Source organism: Ambystoma mexicanum, chromosome 10 (assembly GCF_040938575.1).
Source record: "Ambystoma mexicanum isolate Mex_15411 chromosome 10, UKY_AmexF1_1, whole genome shotgun sequence".
NCBI lineage: Eukaryota > Metazoa > Chordata > Amphibia > Caudata > Ambystomatidae > Ambystoma > Ambystoma mexicanum.
Genome location: NC_090932.1, coordinates 862,212,002 through 862,230,500, shown reverse-complemented (window position 1 = coordinate 862,230,500; position 18,499 = coordinate 862,212,002). Strand labels below are relative to the sequence as shown.

Below are 18,499 nucleotides of genomic sequence, written 5' to 3'. Positions count from 1 at the left end.
GCGGAGGTCAGCCCAAATGGCAGAACTCGAAATTGATAATGAGAGCCACCAATTGCGAACCTCAGGTATTTTCTGTGTTTGAGATGGATTGGCACATCGAAATAAGCATCCTGGAGGTCCAGAGATACCAGCCAGTCCTGGAGCTGGAGGGCCTGAAGGATCTGAGAGAGTTACCATCTTGAACTTGTCCTTCCTGAGGAACTTGTTCGATTCTCGTCGGTCCTCCCTCTTTCTTCGGGATGAGAAAGTAGGGAGGGGAGTACCAGCCCTTGTTCCTCTCCGCTACAGGTACCGGTTCTATGGCACCTTTCTCTAGCAGGTCTACAATTTCCTGCAAGAGGAGCGGATCTGGAACTTTCAGAGAGCTGTTCCCCGGTGGATGACTCTGAGGGATGAGTAGAAAAGGCAGGCAGTAACCTTGGGCAACTGTCTCCAATGCCCAAGCATCTGACGTAATAGCCTGCCATTCCGTCAGATGTTGAGTTAACCTGCCCCCTACTGGTGTCTTGTGAGGAGAGTCCTCAGAGCGGTTTGGAGGTGGCTGATGCAGATGCCGAGGGTAAAGAGGCACCTGCTGCGGCTTTTGTATTTTTACCCCATCCACCTTGGGTGAATTTTTTCTGACCCCTTTGAACCGGATGTCCTCTGCCTCTTCCGAATGCGGAATAGAAGCGAAAGGACTTGCCTCTCCAAAAGGTTCCTTAGGGGCGATATGGTGTCTGACGGATTGCAGCTCCCAGGGATTTTGCTGCTGCCTTTGATGTTTGAAGCTTTTCTAAACTGTCATCCGCCTTCTTACCAAACAAAGAAGAGCCGTCAAAGGGCATATTCAAGAGTCTGCTTTGCACATCTGGAGCAAAACCAGACTTTCGCAACCAAGCAAATCTCCTGGTTATTGTACTTGCCGCCATGGCCCTGTTGATGCTGTCAGCAGAATCGATACCAGTCTGAAGGGATTCGCACATTGCGTCCTTACCATCCTTAATGATGTTGAGAAACGCTTCCCTTTCTTCTCCCTCCGGGAGGCAGTCAGCCGCTGATGAAGCACACTCCCAAAGTGTGTGGCTGAACCTTGCGAGCGTACAATTAGCATTGATGGATTTTACCGCCATGCTACATGCAGAAAATACTTTTTTGGCCATAGAATCATATCTCTTGTCATCCCTGTCCTGTGGAACAGTAGGGTAAGCCGATTTACTACCTGATGAAGTTGCTGCCTGAACAAGCAGACTCTCCGGAGTTGGGTGTTTGGATAAATATTCAGGGTCAGCAGTAGACACCTTATACTTGGCTGATAATTTTTTGTTAACTTAACCTCAGGGGTTTCCAAGTTTGCCAATATTTTCCTTTGTAGTGCCGCATGAAATGGCACCACAGGATCCTCCTGTGGACCTTTAACCAAAATATCTGTGAGGTCGTCTTGCTGAAAAGCAGGTGAAGGTGTAGACCACCCCATAAACTCTATTAGCCTTGCCATCAAGGTTCTATAAGGGGTTTCAGCATGTTCCCCTGGGTCTGGTTTGGCAAATTCCACTTCTGGGGAAGTGTCCAACCCACTTGCTTCATGTAAGTATTCTTGGAGGTCCTTAAAGCTACCTCCCTCAGAGGTAAATTCCTCTGGTACAGGAGTTGCAGATCCCTGCAACTCAAAAGGTCTCTCCTGATCCGAATTCTCTCCATCATAAATAGATGCCAAGGCTCTGGAACGATGATATCTTGGAAATTGTATAAATCCCATTTCTAGAGCAGAAGGGGCCAAATTAGTCATAATTGGCTGAGAAAACGTCGTTGACGCGGACGTTAAAGGCTTCGAAGCCATCAAAAAAGGCGTTGAGAAAGCTGGTAGAGGCCTCGAGAAACTCGAGAGTATCGGAATTCTACTCGAGGTTGTCGACGAGATTCTCGTGATCGAGGCTCTGGGTATGGCCACTGGCTGTGAGGTGGCCGTGGGTTTGTCCTTTCTCGGCATGGACGTCGAAGGCGCCGTCGAATCGACTGACCTGTGCGTTGAAGAACCCTTCGATGATGGCATCGAAGACGTGACCTTGCCTTTACCCGAGGGTTCGTGACGCTCTCGAGTAGCTTCTTTCGCGGGGTGCTGCGACTCGCAGAGTTTTAAATTTTTCGGGTCTTTCACCCAGGGTATCACCGTCAGCAGTCTTCGAGGGGTCGAGGCTGCTTTCTCGAAGACGCTAAGCATCTTTTTCCTGAATTCCTCCCACTCAGCCTGAGAGTTATGTTTTGTGGGGAAGGAGACCCTTTTTGGGGAAACGGAAGACGAGGAAGGGGATCTTCGATGTCTCTTTTTTGAATCCTTAGATCTCGAAGAGTGATGGGAACTGCTTCGAGACCTAGAACGAGAATGTCTTTTGTGATGGCGAGGAGACGAATGTCTCGACTATGCCGAGGAAACTCTTGAAGAAGTTTTAACTGCCTTAGCTCTCTCGAGCTTCCCCTTACGCTCCTTCAAGGCTTTCGCCGTCATGGACATGCAGTCCTCGCACTCCGAACAATGGTGCTCGACTCCCAGGCACCACAAACAGATCCTGTGAGGATCCGTCAATGACATTTTCTTTCCACAGTCTTGAAATTTTTTGAAGCCGGACCGTGGTGTCATCGGTTCGGATGAGGAAGCCATAGAGTGCAAGTCGGTATTCACGAGGAATAATGAAGTATATTTGACTGAAGAACTGAGCAACGATATTCCGAGGCCCCACAAAGCGTGGAAAAACGGAACTGAGCAACCATGCTGCGCGTGGCCGTTTATGGGCATGGTGACGTCTGCGCCAATACGGTGGCTGTCGAGGTATATCAACTGGACGGACGTCGATGCGCAGCACCCTCTGCTGAACATTTTTTCCGAGGCCAGCAAGCTGGAGATGAATTATCAAAGATAAGGAATACGTCGGAGGACACAATCCCTTCAAAATGAGAATTCTCCCTAACAGTGCCTCTTCCCAAAAGTAATGCAGCTGGTTTCACTTCACTATTCCTGTTAGGATAAATGTATGAGCGTCCCAAACTGTGTCTTGCTTCCACCGACTTGCTGTTAGCTTGTCCAGAATAAGTCTGCATTGGGTTTTGCCTACCTAGAATAACTGAGTCACTCAAAGTTTAACACTAGGTTTTGTAGACAGACATAAAAACAGTCTTGGGTATACACCGGCCTTGAAGTTGCTGATCCTGAAATAAGTTAGAGTTATTGCTTCCCTTAGTCTGTGAACTGAAAAGCAACTGTAATTGAATATCACACCCCAAGGTCCAACTCCCCTAGAATAAATGTTACGGTGATTTTCATTTTAGTGTTAAATTCCTCCAACCCTAGAGACCCCCAAGCTCTTTTGCTGGACTTTAGGACTTTTTCATTTTAAATCTGGAGTGACTGGGACCTTTTTCTCACTCTCTCCTGTGTTTTGACCTGATTTGGATTATGCGTTTTCCTTTGTTTTGGAGTCTGACAAACTCCATAGGCATCTACTTTTTGTATGGTGAAACACAGCACCTTTAGTGCAGTGTCAGATAAATCCTTTAGATTTCTCTTAAGGTTTAAATACTTTCTCTTTGGTTAACTACTATTCCCAAGAGTAGCAAGGTGAAATTTAATTTACTTACCTTTCTCCTATGTAGGTCCACGGGGTTACTTAGTAACACTTTTCCCTACTTACGTAACATTTTTTACATTACCCTCACTACTTTAAATGGCTGGTGGCAGTGGTTTAATTTTCCTACCACTGTGCTTTTCTACCGCAAGCTAAATCCTCTGCTACAGTCTAGCACCCATGGATGACCATTGTGTCAAAATGGCTTTGGTCTTCCTTTTTTGCCATTTCTTCTTTGTGAGGTATTTCTTGGGTTTTACTCTGCGCACCAAACCAGGTTTAACCCTTTTGTTCACTTTGCCTTTGGAGGGCTTCAGTACTGAAACCGGCCTCTGGCTCCAGTGTGTCGGCAGGGAGGGAAGCAAGGGAGGTGCCCAAAACTCTGTCTTTAGTCTCCTTGGTAACCTGAAGTCACCAAGTAATGATTGGCTGGCTAGCTGTTCTTGCAGGACAGGCAACCTGCTGCTTGAGTGACAGCTATGCTGTGCATGAATGGGAGAAACCTGCATAAAAGATGAGGCTTCTTGAGTGTCATGATGCCTACCTCCAAGGAGCCAGGCCGGGCCCAGCAACCCCAGAGGCAGACATCATTTTCCCCAGGGAAGTCTCAGCGGGCCCAAGTCGGGGCCCTTTGGACTCAGGCTCATAGCGGACCCCAGTCCTGGCGCCTTAGGCGCCAGGCTCATAGAAGAGGATATGTGTTTAAGTGCTTGGGTGCACACTTACCTGATGCAGACCTTGCTGCTTCATCCAGGCCCTCTTGAGGCCTGAATGGGACTACTTTACCTGTAGGACTACTTCACCACCCGGGTGTGGTCGGGGAAGGATACATACCAGGAACTTCTTCCAAGGCTATTTAAACCCCACCCAAACAGCCACACATGCTTCGCGTTGTTCTGCACCTAGCAGCTGGACGCTCATCGTGTCAGCTCCTGCATCCTGACTTCAGCCACGCCTGCCAGCACCCTGGAACACCTGCAAGGGGAGAAAGGAAGAGAATAGTAGAAGAAAAGCCCTTACCTGCTAAATCTGCATCCCAGAGTCATTTCTCCAATGGCCCTGAAAAAAAAGACATCATTTTAAAGGCATTTTGTTTCGATCGCTGCAGCGCTGCATTTTACTCACCTTTGCAAGGCGCTTCCATCTTCAGCAGCGATCTTCCGGATTCAGCTACGCCCCGGCGCCTAGAGGAAAATAGACAAGAACAAAGGTGAGAGGGAGAAAAGGAATAAGGAAAGCTCAGTTTCCTTTTAAGTCTTACCTGTTGGATTATTCCCACTGCATTTCGGGTCCTGCCGCTTCCTGGCATCTCCGGACCCCGGCCCCTGTGGGGAAAAAAGGCAAAGACATTGAATGAGCGAATGCAAAGACATTACCTGAGCGCTCATCCAGAACTGTTTCACTTCGGGTCGGCGCCATATCTCCGGCACTCCGAACCCCGGCCCCTAAGGGGAAAAAGACATAAGCATTAGCGCTTGCTGCAATTAGACAACGAACATTATTATTAAGCTTGAACTTTTGAACAGAACTTTTACAGCGCCTTACCTGAACAGTCAAGCTTACCTGAACTCCCATCAATCCTCAATCCAGTGAAGTAACTGGGTTTCAACGCACCCCTGCATCAGAAGCAGGATGGAGAGCTCATCCTTCCAAACCCTAAGGTGAGGCTTCACGGGGAATCGTGGAGGAGGTATCGTGGAGGGTTGGAAGGGAGTGGGAGGCTTGAGCATTGTTCCACAGTTGGTAATACTCCCTTTTCACGCACAGGAGGGTATCCAACGAGCCAGGGAAGCCAGAATAGAGGGGCCCTTCCTGTCCATCTTCAGAGTTCTGTGCCTTCGACGCCGCGCCTCCGTGGGAACCAGGTGAGCGTTACATTGAGCTGAAGAAACATCCGACAAAGAAATCATGAAGAGAAGCTTGCTGCATCCCTCCTGGACCGTTTAACTGCCCGGTGAAGCCATGCGTCAGTGCTGAAACTCTTTTTCCGAATGGACAAGAGAAGTTCCGGAGAGGACGACTTCTTCCCTTGGGTTAGTGGGACCAACTAACCCCAAGACGAACTTTGCTGGAAGACCTTCCTCAACTGGCCATACTTCTTTGCTGCTGCTGCTGGAACCTAGTGTCAGGGGTCGAGAAATCTGTAGTCGAATGCAACTTCTTTAAACTGAATGGAAGCACCAGGAAGATCCCGAGGACCCTCCCGAAGCAGGATGACCAGAGTTCGAGTCACTACACAAGAGTGCTGGACTCAAGGAGTGAAGGAAGCCCATCCAGTGTCCAAAATCCACGGTGGTGCTATTTACCGGTAGCTGAAACCGCAATGTGCCTCTGAACTGAAGAGAGCCCGTAGCTGCCGCCGACATGTGAACTGCAGTGCAGGAGTCCTTCAGACGTCCTCCCTTTTGTCCCCACGACTGAGGCCCAGGAAAACAGGATCTGCAACTCTGCAACCAGGACAGAAGCCAGCTTGATCCTCTTCTTCTAACCTAAGGTACTGTTCTGACTAAAGGGTACTTGCCTCTGTCTGTAGCTTGCTTTTCTCAGTGGAGACTGGCAGTAGCTGCTTTCTAGAGTTGATTCCAGCTCTAACTTTTCACGAGTGTAACAGCTTATGGCCCCAACAGTGATTTAATACAACAAACTAACTCTGTGGGAGACTTTTTGCTATCTAAGTAGTGCCTCAGCTCCATAGACTGTTCCAAATTGACTTTGGCTGCCCTGGCTCCCTGCAGATTCTTCCAACCCATTGACTCTGATTCTAACTGTCCCTCATAGGTGATGCATTGTTTTTTAACTAATATTGCTGGGAAGGGTTATATATCTAGCTCTGAGAACCTGTGGACCTTTTTCCTTCCCTTAACTTTTCCTTTCTACCAACCTCAGAATTTTACCAAGTGCAAAAGTGATATAAAATTGCCATTACTCTCCTAGTAATTGAAGTCACCCCAGGGTGTAGGTAGTGTATATATAGCATCTCCAACGAGTATCTACTTGCTTAGCTTGATTCTGAGAAAGTGTATGAAGTATTTTTATTATTGCACATTGCCCTTTTTAAAGAATGCAGATTTAAAACTGACTGTTAAATACATTATTATTTTACTAGAAAGCCTTAAGTGTAAGTATTATTTAGATACTTGTATGTGTTGATTTCGATGCTATGGACAGCTCTACAGCTCAAATGTACCACTCTTGAGATAAGTCTGGCTGCTCACTCACACTACAAACTTATGTAGTACAGACCTATACCAATAGTTGGGTTACCTAATACTAAGAAGACAAGACTGGTGTAGTCTCCCACAAGGTTATTGCATACAATCTTGCCTAACAAACATTAGTTCACACAAGAAAAGATATGTAAACCTTACAAGAAATCTAAAGTATTTCTCTTTGACACTGCACTACAAAAAGTAGATGCCTATGGAGTTGGTCATACTGCAAAAACAAAGGAAACACATAATCTAAATCAGGTCAAACACATGAGAGAGTGAGAAAAAGGGCTCACTCACTCCAAGGTTAAAATTAAAAAGTCCTAAAGTCCAGCAAAAGAGCTGGGGGTCTCTAAGGTTGAAGGGAATTAGCACGGAAATGAGAATTCTCCCTAACAGATTGGACCCTTCAAGATTGTGGGAAAACTTGGAGCGGTCAATTCTTTAGTGGACTTGGGCAACCCCAAGGAGGCCCCTATGGCCTATCGCACTAACCGCCTGAATGTTTATGTTTCCAGACCAGAACTAGGAGCATTGCTTCCAGCCCCTGATCGAGAGGAGAGTTAACCTCTCCCTGATCTCCTCAGGGGACAATCATCAGATGAGACCATTGAAGGAGTGAAACTCATCAGATTTGACTCTGCAACAACAGGGGGCGTGCAAGGCTCTGTTAAATCAGTTTGCCTCCCTGTTTTCACTGACAACAGGCTTGACTCCTTGGGGCCAGCATGATGTTCTCACTGGTGACAGTCTCCCTGTCAAGAGCAGGGGTTACAGAATGTCAGATCACGTCTGAACCCAGATAAAGGTAGAGGTCAAGAAGATGGTTATTGAGCCATCTACCAGTCCATGGGCTAGTCCAGTTGTACTGGTGACAAAAGCAGGAACCAAATAGTTGAGATTCTGTGTGGACTATAGAGCTCTTAATGCAGTCACTACGACTGATGGCCATCCTTTACCTAGGACAGATGAGCTGGTGGCCAAACTTGGTTCAGCCAAATTCCTCAGTACATGTGTCCTGACCTCAGGCTATTGGAAACAGCACCGACAGACCATGCCAATGAGAAGAGCATTTACCACACCCAGGAGGCATCTACCAGTTTAAGATTATGCCTTTTGGACTCAAAAATGCATCTGCTACATTTCAGAGGATGGTGAATCAAGTTCTGAATGGGTTAGAGGACTTCTGCATGGCATACTTGGATGACATTGCAGTGTTCAGCCCCAGTTGGGAAAACATCTTCACCACCTCAAATATGTTTTGCAGGCTCTGGAAAAGGCCCATCTGACCATAAAGGCTAGTAAATGTCAAATTGGTCAGTGTAAAGTGGTCTACCTTGCACATGAGGTAGGAGGAGGTGAAATAAGGCCATTGCCTAGCAAAGTACAAGCTGTACAAGACTCGGCCACCCCTACCACTCAGACCCAAGCGAGAGCCTTCCTAGGTCTCACTGGGCATTACAGGAACTTCATAGAGAACTATGGGACCATAGCTTCTCCCTTGAATGTGATCTCCTCACCCAAATTCCCGAAGAAGGTCAGGCGGAATGAGGACTGAAGAAAGCCCTTTGTCAAGGTCCAGGCTTGAGAGCTCCTGACTACAACCAACCCTTCATTGTACAAGCAGATGCTCCTAACACAGGGATAGGTGCAGTTGTGAGCCAACTGGATGAGAAAGGCATGGAATACCCTTCACTGCTTCATCAGTAGGAAAATGAAGGACTGTGAGACAAGGTGGGCAACTACAGAACGTGAATGTTTTGCCATTGTGTGGTCTCTGAAGAAGTTAAGGCCATACTTGTATGGTCCTACTTTAATTATTCAGACAAACCACCAACCCTTGAGATGGTTAATGCAGATGAAGGGGTAACATTAAAAATTGTTTAGGAGGCCAATCAGCCTACAAGGGGTTGATTTTACCATAGAACACAGGTCAGGGTGTAATCACCAAAATGCTGATGGTTTCTCCAGAAAGTATGACCGACTGGATTAGGAGATAAATCCAGGAGTGGATTCAATCCTCCTATCTCTTAGTCTAGGGGTGGGGACGAGTGTTATGTAGAAATGTTAACCCTGGAGTGAGACCTTTTTCTCCCTCTATCGTGTGTTTTGATCTTTTTTGGATTAAGTCGCTGGTAATCAAAATATGATGCATCACTTATTAAAAAATAACACTAGGCATTCTTGGTCGCTATTGCGCTCTATAAAATCAGGCCATCAAGTTGATTTTCAATGTGTAATTTCTGCTGACGAGTGGACCAACTTCATAAAATTGAAATTTAAATTGCCCGATCGTTTCCTTTCTATTAAAAATCACCACCCAACATTTATTTGCTATACAAATTCCAGATGGACGATTAATGACATCATAGATGCAATCGATAAGCTCAACAATTCTAAGGCGCCTGGCCCGGATGGGCTTCACCCGTGTGTATATAAATCCGATCCTCTTTTCTGGGCACATATTTTGACGATCCGATTTGATCTGATTTTACAAACGGGGTTAATTCCATCTTCATGGCATTCAGCACACATTATTCCCATCTACAAAAAGGGCCCTCCTGAGTTACCTTGCAATTATCGTCCCATCGCTCTTACTGATGCTTCATCTAAGATATTTTCTCTCCTACTTTTGCAGGAGCTTCAAACTTATATTGCACAAAATAATTTATTCTCAATTTTCCAGGTGGGATTTAGAAAGCAAATTGGCTGCCCATTGAATGCAACCATTTTAGCACATCTTCAGGCTCAAATCACCAATGCACATATGGGGCCTGTGTATATGGCTAGTTTGGACTTGACGGCTGCATTCAACAGTGTTATCCGAGAAATTCTACGGGCCAAAATGATTGAGATAGGAATTCCTCATTCTTTGGTCGCCTTGATTGCCATGTTGCACCTTAAGACGTCATATCGAATTCGACTAAATCGAAATGGTGCATTAACAAATTCTATCATTACTGAAACGGGGGTTAAACAAGGCTGCAATATGGCGGCAGTTCTTTTTAACCTGTATTTACATGGGATAGATTCACTTTGGGAAGAGCAAATTGTATTTCCAGCTAAACTAGGGTCAATCAGGCTCAATTGGATTGGCTTTGGAGACGAACTGCTAATATTTGATCCCACCCCGTTTGGCCTCCAGAAAAAACTAGACCCATTTGCAGATTTTGCTCAAAAACGCAATCTCACAGTCAACCCAACCAAATCCTCTATTCTTACCTTCTATGATGGGCGATGCAAAGTGAATAAATTCTCATGGTTTCTACAGGGTATTGCACTTTCTTATTCCTCATCCATTCGTTACTTAGGTTATCCGCTGGCCGACTCCTATTCCCTAAGTATGTGGCAAACATATCTTAACAATAAGGCAAAAACATTAGCGTCGCAGATGAAAATCATTTTTCATAAATAATGTTTATTTTCTTTGTTACCTCTTATCCATTTTTATTTACTTAAAGTTCAACCCTGCTTGTTATATCCATTGGACATATGTTTGCATGAAATTGATTCTTTTCTTGCTATACTTCAGGGAAAAATGTGGAAATCTGCTTTGGGACTTGCTTACTCCATCCCGAATGTATTCATCTGTCATGAATTGAATCTATTACCTCTTTCCGTAAAAAGAAACTGGCGCAATATAAAGAATTACGTTAAGATGGTAGATCCCCCGACAAACACCTTATTATTCTGAGCTACATAAACTGATAGACAACCCGAGTATTCAATCTTTGAAAGCTGCTACCAACAAACTTAACACAATTCTAAATGCTATCAATGAAACGCCAAACAGTATGACTATGCAGCTTCCTGCTCAAAAAACAAAATACGAGCTTTATTTCTGGTGCATTTTGACGGACAAAATGGGTACTTATCCGTCACTCGGAATATAATAAATTTCGAAGGAAATGGGGTGATCGCTCATTTTATTTAATTCAATTTCCTTTTGCAATTGGTAGAAATCTTTCGATTCGTTTTCGTCTAAACCAATTTCATACTCTGTCTAAAACTAAAAATTGGAACAGAGTACCAAAACTAAACTGCTCAATTTCGTGTCGTCTTTGCGAGGATGACGAAATAGATGAAACACTCAAACATATGGTCATCTACTGTCCTTTTTTTTCATCACTTCGGAACAAAATCTTTGATCTTAATGCTCAGAACCAAACTGTAAATTATATGGAATCACTCTGGAATCGTTGCACGAGTAGTACTAGCCTCTCCTTCAATCTGAAATGGATCGAATTATTGTCAAATATCGAAACAAACTTAAATGAATTTTCCATGCGTTTATTGTGAAAAAAAGAAAAAATCAGAACTGAGAATAATATTCTGCTGTATAGAAATGTGAGTTTTTATAAGTTGTATGTTCTTTTTAAATTGTTCAAATGTTGAAATGTGGTTGTTACTTTGCTCCTTTTTGTACTCTTTTTACGATTGTAAAGGTTTGTATAAACCAAACAATAAAAATAAAAAAAATAATGTTTTGCCATTGTGTGGTCTCTGAAGAAGTTAAGGCCATACTTGTATGGTCCTACTTTAATTATTCAGACAAACCAATAACCCTTGAGATGGTTAATGCAGATGAAGGGGTAACATCCAAAATTGTTTAGGTGGCCAATCAGCCTACAAGGGGTTGATTTTACCATAGAACACAGGTCAGGGTGTAATCACCAAAATGCTGATGGTTTCTCCAGAAAGTATGACCGACTGGATTAGGAGATGAATCCAGGAGTGGATTAAATCCTCCTATCTCTTAGTCTAGGGGTGGGGATGTGTGTTATGTAGAAATGTTAACCCTGGAGTGAGACCTTTTTCTCCCTCTCTCGTGTGTTTTGATCTTTTTTGGATTAAGTGTTTCCACTCTTTTTGGAGTTTGACAAACTCCATAGGCATCTACTTTTTGTATGGTGACACCCAGCCCCTTCAGTTCAGTGTCACAGAGAAATCCTTTAGGTTTCTCATAAGGGTTAAAAACCTTTTCTTGTAAGAACTACTGTTCCCAAGAATAGTGAAGGGAAATTCACTTTACTTACCTTTTCTCCTTGTAGGTCAAGCACACATCATCTTATGTGGAGTGCTGGGGGATACCTAGTAGCCCCTTATACTTCATGCTCATGTAACGTGTTTTATGTTTCCCTCACTACTTTAAATGGCTGGTGGCAGTGGTTTTAATTGTCCTACAACTGTGCTTTTTTTTACCGCAGACTGAATCCTCAGCTGCAGTATAGCACCCATGGGTGACCATTTCGGCAAAATGGCCCGGTCTTTTTTTTGCCATTTTCTGTTGTGAAGTCTTTCTTGGGTTTTACTCTGTACGTCGAAACAGATTAGAGCCCATTGTTTGTCTTGCCTTTGGCGGGCTTTAGCCCTGAAGCCGCCTCTGGCTCCAGTGTGTCTGGAAGGACAGGATGTGAGGGAGGATCCCAAAACTCCCCTGTCCTTCGTCTCTAGGAATGCCCGAATGCAACCAGTCCTGATTGGCTGGCTGGCTGGCTGGCCTTTCAGGACAGCCACCCTGCTGTGTGATTGACAGCCTAGGCTGTGCATGAATGGGAGAAACCCATTCAAATTGAGGGTTTTGGTACTAGAGGCAGAGTCGACCACCGGGAGAAACAGCCGTCAAAGAAACCATGAATGAAGCTTGCTGCATCCTCCTGGACCAATTAATTGCACGGTGAAGCCCTGCTTTTGTGTCGAAACTCCTTTTCAATTCGACAGAGAAGCTCGGGAAGGAACAACTTCTCCCCTTGGGTTAGTGGGACCAACTAACCCCGAGACTAACTCCACTGGACCATCTTCCCTGAATGGCTGTACTTCTTCGTTGTTGTAAGAACTGAATGCCAGGGGTCGAGTAATCCGTAGACGAGTGAAACATCTGATGCAGTAACAAATCCAGCTAGAAGCTTCAGGAGTCTCCCAAGGACCTTTCAGAAGCAGGACAACCAGATCCCGAGTCCCCTCACCAGAGTTAATGACCCAAGGAGTGGAGGAAGCCCAACCAGTATTCGAGATCCGCGACGGTGCTGATTGCTAAGCGCTGAAACAGCAAAGTGCCACTGAACCGAAAAGAGCCCGTAGCGGCAGACGACCACCCAAGTCCCGCCACAGGAGCCCTCCAGACGTCCTCTCTCTTGTCCCCATGACTGAGGCTAAGGAACAAGGGGTCTGCAGCATTGCAGCAAGACAGAATCCAACTGGACCACTCTTCTTCAAACCAGAGGTACTGTTTAGGTTTGGGGTAATTACTTCATTATCTTTTTAGCTGTGTTTTTCTCAGTTGAGAATTGCATTGGCGATTCTGGAATGTTGGTGACCAAGGCAGCACCTTAAACCAACTGCTCCTGCTCCCTCCCAGCCTATGGATAATAATAATATTGGAAATTGAGAAAAATGAATCCTGCGCTGATATCAAAGAAGAAGATTGAGATCCCTGACAACCCCAACTCCAAAAAAGCTAAACAAGGGGAGAAGATGGGTGAGAGTTCAGAGAATGGTGACATGTATGCACTGCTTCTCCAGATTGCCCAGGATGTGAAGGAAATGAAGTATACCCTCAGTGAATTGTCCTCTCAAGTCGGTCACCTGGAGAATAGAGTCACCAAAGTGGAAGCAGAAAACACAACCGGAAAACCAAGACAGATCATCATGGTGATGTCCAGAGTGAGTGCAAAGGAAAGGATTTTAAAGGCTGCGAGAGAAAAAGGGAAACTTCTGCTAAATGGAGTTCAATTGGCGATCTATCCAGATTTCCCTAAGGAAATAGTGGAAATGAGGAAGGCGTTCAAAAGTGCAAAAGCTTTGGCACAAGAAAAAGGGATTAAAACTCTGCTGGTGAAACCAGCGACACTGAAGATATTTTTTGGATCAGGTGTCAAAACCACAGAGGATCCAGTTGAAGCTGAAAAGTGGCTGAGGGCTGGGGATTTAAACTTGGATAATAGTATTGCAGATTGATGTGATGCATGATTATGTAGCTGTGAAGATGTAAGGTTACTTTTCTTTATTGATTCATTTTTTCCTGAATTTGTTAGATGAGAATTGGTTTGTTTAGGTATCAGAGCGTTATTAATGTTTCAAATATGCTGTAACGGTTTTTCGCTCGAGCGTAGGCTTGATGTGGGCTTGGATAATGGGTGCTTTACTCTACGGCAGTACGCGCTCTATAGATTTTTTATAGGTGATGGTGCTTGTTTTTTGTTTGGACGGAGTGCCGGAGGTGTCGTGCTGTCCGGAAATGTCGGCCGTGCGACACCCTTCGGAGTCTTGCCAGCAGTGGTATGTTGGATTGGTGGATGCGGGTGACTGGCCACTGTTGACGCACATTTGAGGTAAGGCGTAGTGGCGCGTTCTCCTTTGGGGCCGCAGCGTGCGTGTTCCGGGCAATGCGCCTTGCTGCATGCTCACGTGTTTGGGGGGCACAGTGGGTGTAGAGGCTGGGGTGCATGTGTTGTGGCTGAGGGGAGGGGAATGCTCTTTGCACGGCTTTATCCCGGACTGCTCTGGTACGTTGATCGCATTGTATTGTTTCCATAGCCAGAATTAGATGAAGGAATGCCACGTTTGGGAGTATGCTGCCCAATGCTGATCCCCTGCACATGTAACAGTTGTTCTTGTCCTGGTTGCACACCCCTGAAAGCTGACTGGGGTATATTTGACATGTACTTGTACTGTAATAACGAAGCCAACTGTATGCCATTACCATCACTGCATAAAGAAGGTGAGAGTTGTCACTACTGGGTACCTGGGGTGCCACTGTAGTCTACACCTTTTACTTTGCATGGGTATGTTTCCTTTTGTGCAGTAACGAAATAAGCTGTGAGAATGTAATAGTGCTGTCATCTAATGTGAACACTGACGAGGCCTATGGTTAAGATATGATTGTGCACCTCTGTCTACTTACCAAATCACAGACAGAATTTTCGATTAGGTTTTTTTTTGCCCTAATGCTTACGTTGGAGAGGGTTTGATTCCATTCTCAAAGCGCAACGAGTGATGTGCCAACACGTTATATCTGGAGTGCCCAGTTATACAGTACATTTGGATTAACACGGTGGGGGTTGCAGTTTTGTGCCATGGAAGTCACATGGGGGAATGTAGTGTCCAGGAAATACCGGAGATTCTGATTTTTATGCTTGGCAAGGTGAGTGGTAAGGCCACCAGGATAGTCATGGATTGGTGTGTGAATGCCATGGAAAAGTTTAATGCTGTATCTGGCTTCTAATCTCATTTGGTAGGGTGCAGGGACACAGGTATTTTGCAACTCTCTGTACACTTGCTCACACTTTCTAGTGATGATTCACGCTCAATTGCTCAGCATACCCGCTGTAGTTGGGATTTGTGATGTTTACACTGATGGTTGTGACGGTAGGTGGATTAGTGTGATTCGTTGATGGTTATAATAAGAGAATTCAGGTTTTGTCTAGGCATGTGATTGACACATGGTGTGGTATTTAGCGTTTTTGAGTAGGGGATGTTGCATCTATTCAGGAATGCTTTTATTTGTGCTTTCATTTGCTGGAGAGTTGTGGGAATTCCTTTAGACCAATTTGTATTTTCAACTTCATTTGAATTTGACCAAATGTGGTCTGTGACACCCTTTATGGGCTTTCTATAGGCTGACCTAAGGGAGGGAGGGGGGGTAGTCCCTTTCGGCGTGTAGCTGGAAGGGATGTTCTGGGTGGTTGGGTGGTTCAAGCCCAGGAGTGTGTATTTTTATTTTTTATTTTATTTCTTTACTTGACTATAGGTTTAGGTAGTATTGTGTCTTGTGAATTCATTGCAAGGTTTGGGAAACGGGATCTAGCAATGTCTTACACTTATCAGAGGAATTTCAGAGTGGTATCTTGGAATGTGAATGGTGCACATTGTGCTGTCAAGAGGAAGGTGATTTTGAGTAAACTAGGGGAGATGGGGGTGGATGTCGCGATGCTTCAGGAGACTCATTTGTTAGATGCGGATATAGATAAGTGGAAAAAGGAGTGGGTTGGTGATGTTTATGGTTCATCGTTCACTACTGGTTCTAGGGGTGTGTGTATTCTTTTTAGGAAGAATCTCCAGATCACTGGGGTGAAGTGTGTGAAGGATGGGGATGGAAGGATAGTGTGGGTCACTGCACATATTCAGGATGCTCAGTATTGTTTCTGCAATATATATGCTCCGAATGGGGGTGATGGTAGTTTTGTTGTAGCTTTAACGCAAATGTTGCAGAATGTAAATGTGATTAATGTGATTTTGGGAGGGGACTTCAATGTGGTTTTAGAACCTGGACTTGATAAAAGTGTGGGGGGTGTGGACAATGCCAACACTCTGAAGAGAACAGCATTAAAGAGACTAATTGATGAATGGAACCTCACAGATGTTTGGAGATGGCAAAACCCTTCTATGAGACAATATACTTTCTTCTCTGCAAGGCATAATGCTTACTCGAGAATTGACCTCCTTATGACCTCTGGCCTCTGTACACAATCATTCCAAAGGAGTGACATCGGATCACTACTTGTTTCGGACCATGCTCCAATCTCCATAGACTTGCGATTGACCTTCCCGGTTCCTAGGTCTAAAACCTGGCGGATGAATGTCTCCCTCTTGGACGACGATGAAATTGTGGACAAAATTGTTCAAGAGGCGAGATTCTTTATATCTGTGAATTGGACTGGTGAAGTCAGGGTGGAGTTTGTGTGGGAAGCCTTCAAATCATATATGTGAGATTGTTGATTGGTTTGTCCAGCAAAAAGAAAAAAATGAGATGCAGAAGTGAAAAAGCTTACTGTGGACATTCAGGATCTTGAGAGAAATAATATGCAAAACTTTTCAGATGAGACTATAAAAATATTGAAGCAGAAAAGGAGACGATTGGAAGATTTGTATTCTTCGATAGCTGAGTGGTTGCTTTTTAGAACCAAAAGCAACTACTATGAAAAAGGTGAAAAATGTGATCGACTTCTGGCACATCGGTTGAGGGTTATGGACAGTGGCAGATCTGTCAATGCAGTGGAAAGACAGGATGGGTTGGTGACTTTTGATCCTGTGGAGATTAATGCAGCATTTCTGTCGTATTATAAAACCCTGTACTCTTCAGAGATCAACTTATCTGAGCGTACAATTGGTCAATTCATTGATGACTGCCATCTGAAGAAAGTGAGTTTGGAATCCTTGGAGTGTATGGAAAGAGATTTGAACGTGGAGGATCTCAGGTTGGCTGCTTATGCGCTGAATTCTGGGAAGTGTCCAGGTCCGGATGGGCTACCAGCTGAACTTTTTAAAATTTTCCCAGAAGAGATGTTTGCTTTGATGCTAGAGATGCTGCGCGCCTCTTTGAGGAATGGGTGCCTTCCAAGTTCAACAAGACATGCTTCAATCTCTGTTTTTCTGAAGGAGGGACGATCACCAGTGAAAACTGGCAGCTATAGGCCGATCAGTTTATTGAACACGGACAACAAGATTTTCGCCAAGGCGTTAGCTTTTAGGATTGAGAATGCGCTGATGGATATCATAGATGTAAGCCAATCTGGATTTGTAAAAGGCAGACATGTTTCAGAAAATGTGAGAAGATTGTTGCTGACACTGTATGAAAGCAAAGAACACCATAATGATGTGGTGATGTTGTCCTTGGATGCTGAGAAAGCTTTCGACCGTATTGAATGGACATATCTTTTAAGTACATTGAAAGGCTTTGGTTTTGGAGATACCATGATCGGATGGGTAAGACTGCTGTATTCCCGGCCGACTGCTTGTGTTCGGACTAATGGCATGGACTCAGGCATTTTTGAACTTGGGAGAGGGACAAGGCAAGGCTGTCCACTGTCGCCGATTCTGTTTGTGATCGCCATGGAATTGCTGGCTGTGAGGATAAGAGAAGAGGATAGAATTGAGGGCGTACGCTTTGGTGCAGCCTCCCAGAAAGTTTGGTTGTATGCGGATGACATGCTGGTGGTGGTTCAGAATGTAGAGAGCTCCATTCCTGTGCTGATGGAGTTGATCGATGTGTTCAACAAGGTTTCTGGATACAAGATCAATTGGACCAAGTCGGAAGCGCTGCCGGCATCAACCACTTGCACTGTTTTGAAGATGCAGGGTTTTCCCTTTAAGTGGTGTCCGAATAAGATGAGATACCTTGGGATTTGGCTAACGAATGATGTCTCGAAAATAATGGATGTCAATATTACACATGTGATTCAATCTTTGGAGCTGGACCTGAAGAGATGGAATGCACTTAAATTGAGTCTCTGGGGGAGAGAGAATGCCATCAAAATGACATCAACACCGCGAATCAACTATGTGCTCAGTGTGCTTCCCCTGGACGTGAAGAAGGGCCATTGGCGGAAAATTGAGAGTTTAATCCAGTCTTTTCTCTGGGAGAACAAACAGCCACGCCTCAGCTTGTGGAAATTGCAGCTGCCCCAAGACTGTGGAGGTTTGGGGGTTCCTGACTTTGAGAGTTATCATTTGGCCTTTGGAGCCAGGCATCTGGTTCCATTTATTGAAGATTCGGAGGATGTTTGGACGCTGGCGGAATCAAGTAGTTCTTCTCCGTTGCCGCCTAGGACCATACTGTCCACGGTGGATGGATCTGGTTATCGGCCATTTCCGCCGACAAGATTCCTGAGAACTTGTTGGAGGGAACTATGGAAGAAAAGTAAGCGCAAGGTATGTGATAATGATTACATCCCTATCTGGTTGAATCCAGGT

At 44.9% G+C, this 18,499-nt stretch overlaps 1 protein-coding gene across 3 annotated transcripts in view; it reads right to left on the bottom strand.

Annotated features, from left to right (window-relative positions):
- PRKCI (protein kinase C iota) overlaps positions 1–18,499 on the bottom strand; it is a 1,761,305-nt gene that overhangs the window by 807,511 nt on the left and 935,295 nt on the right. The gene's annotated exons all lie outside the window — the stretch shown is intronic.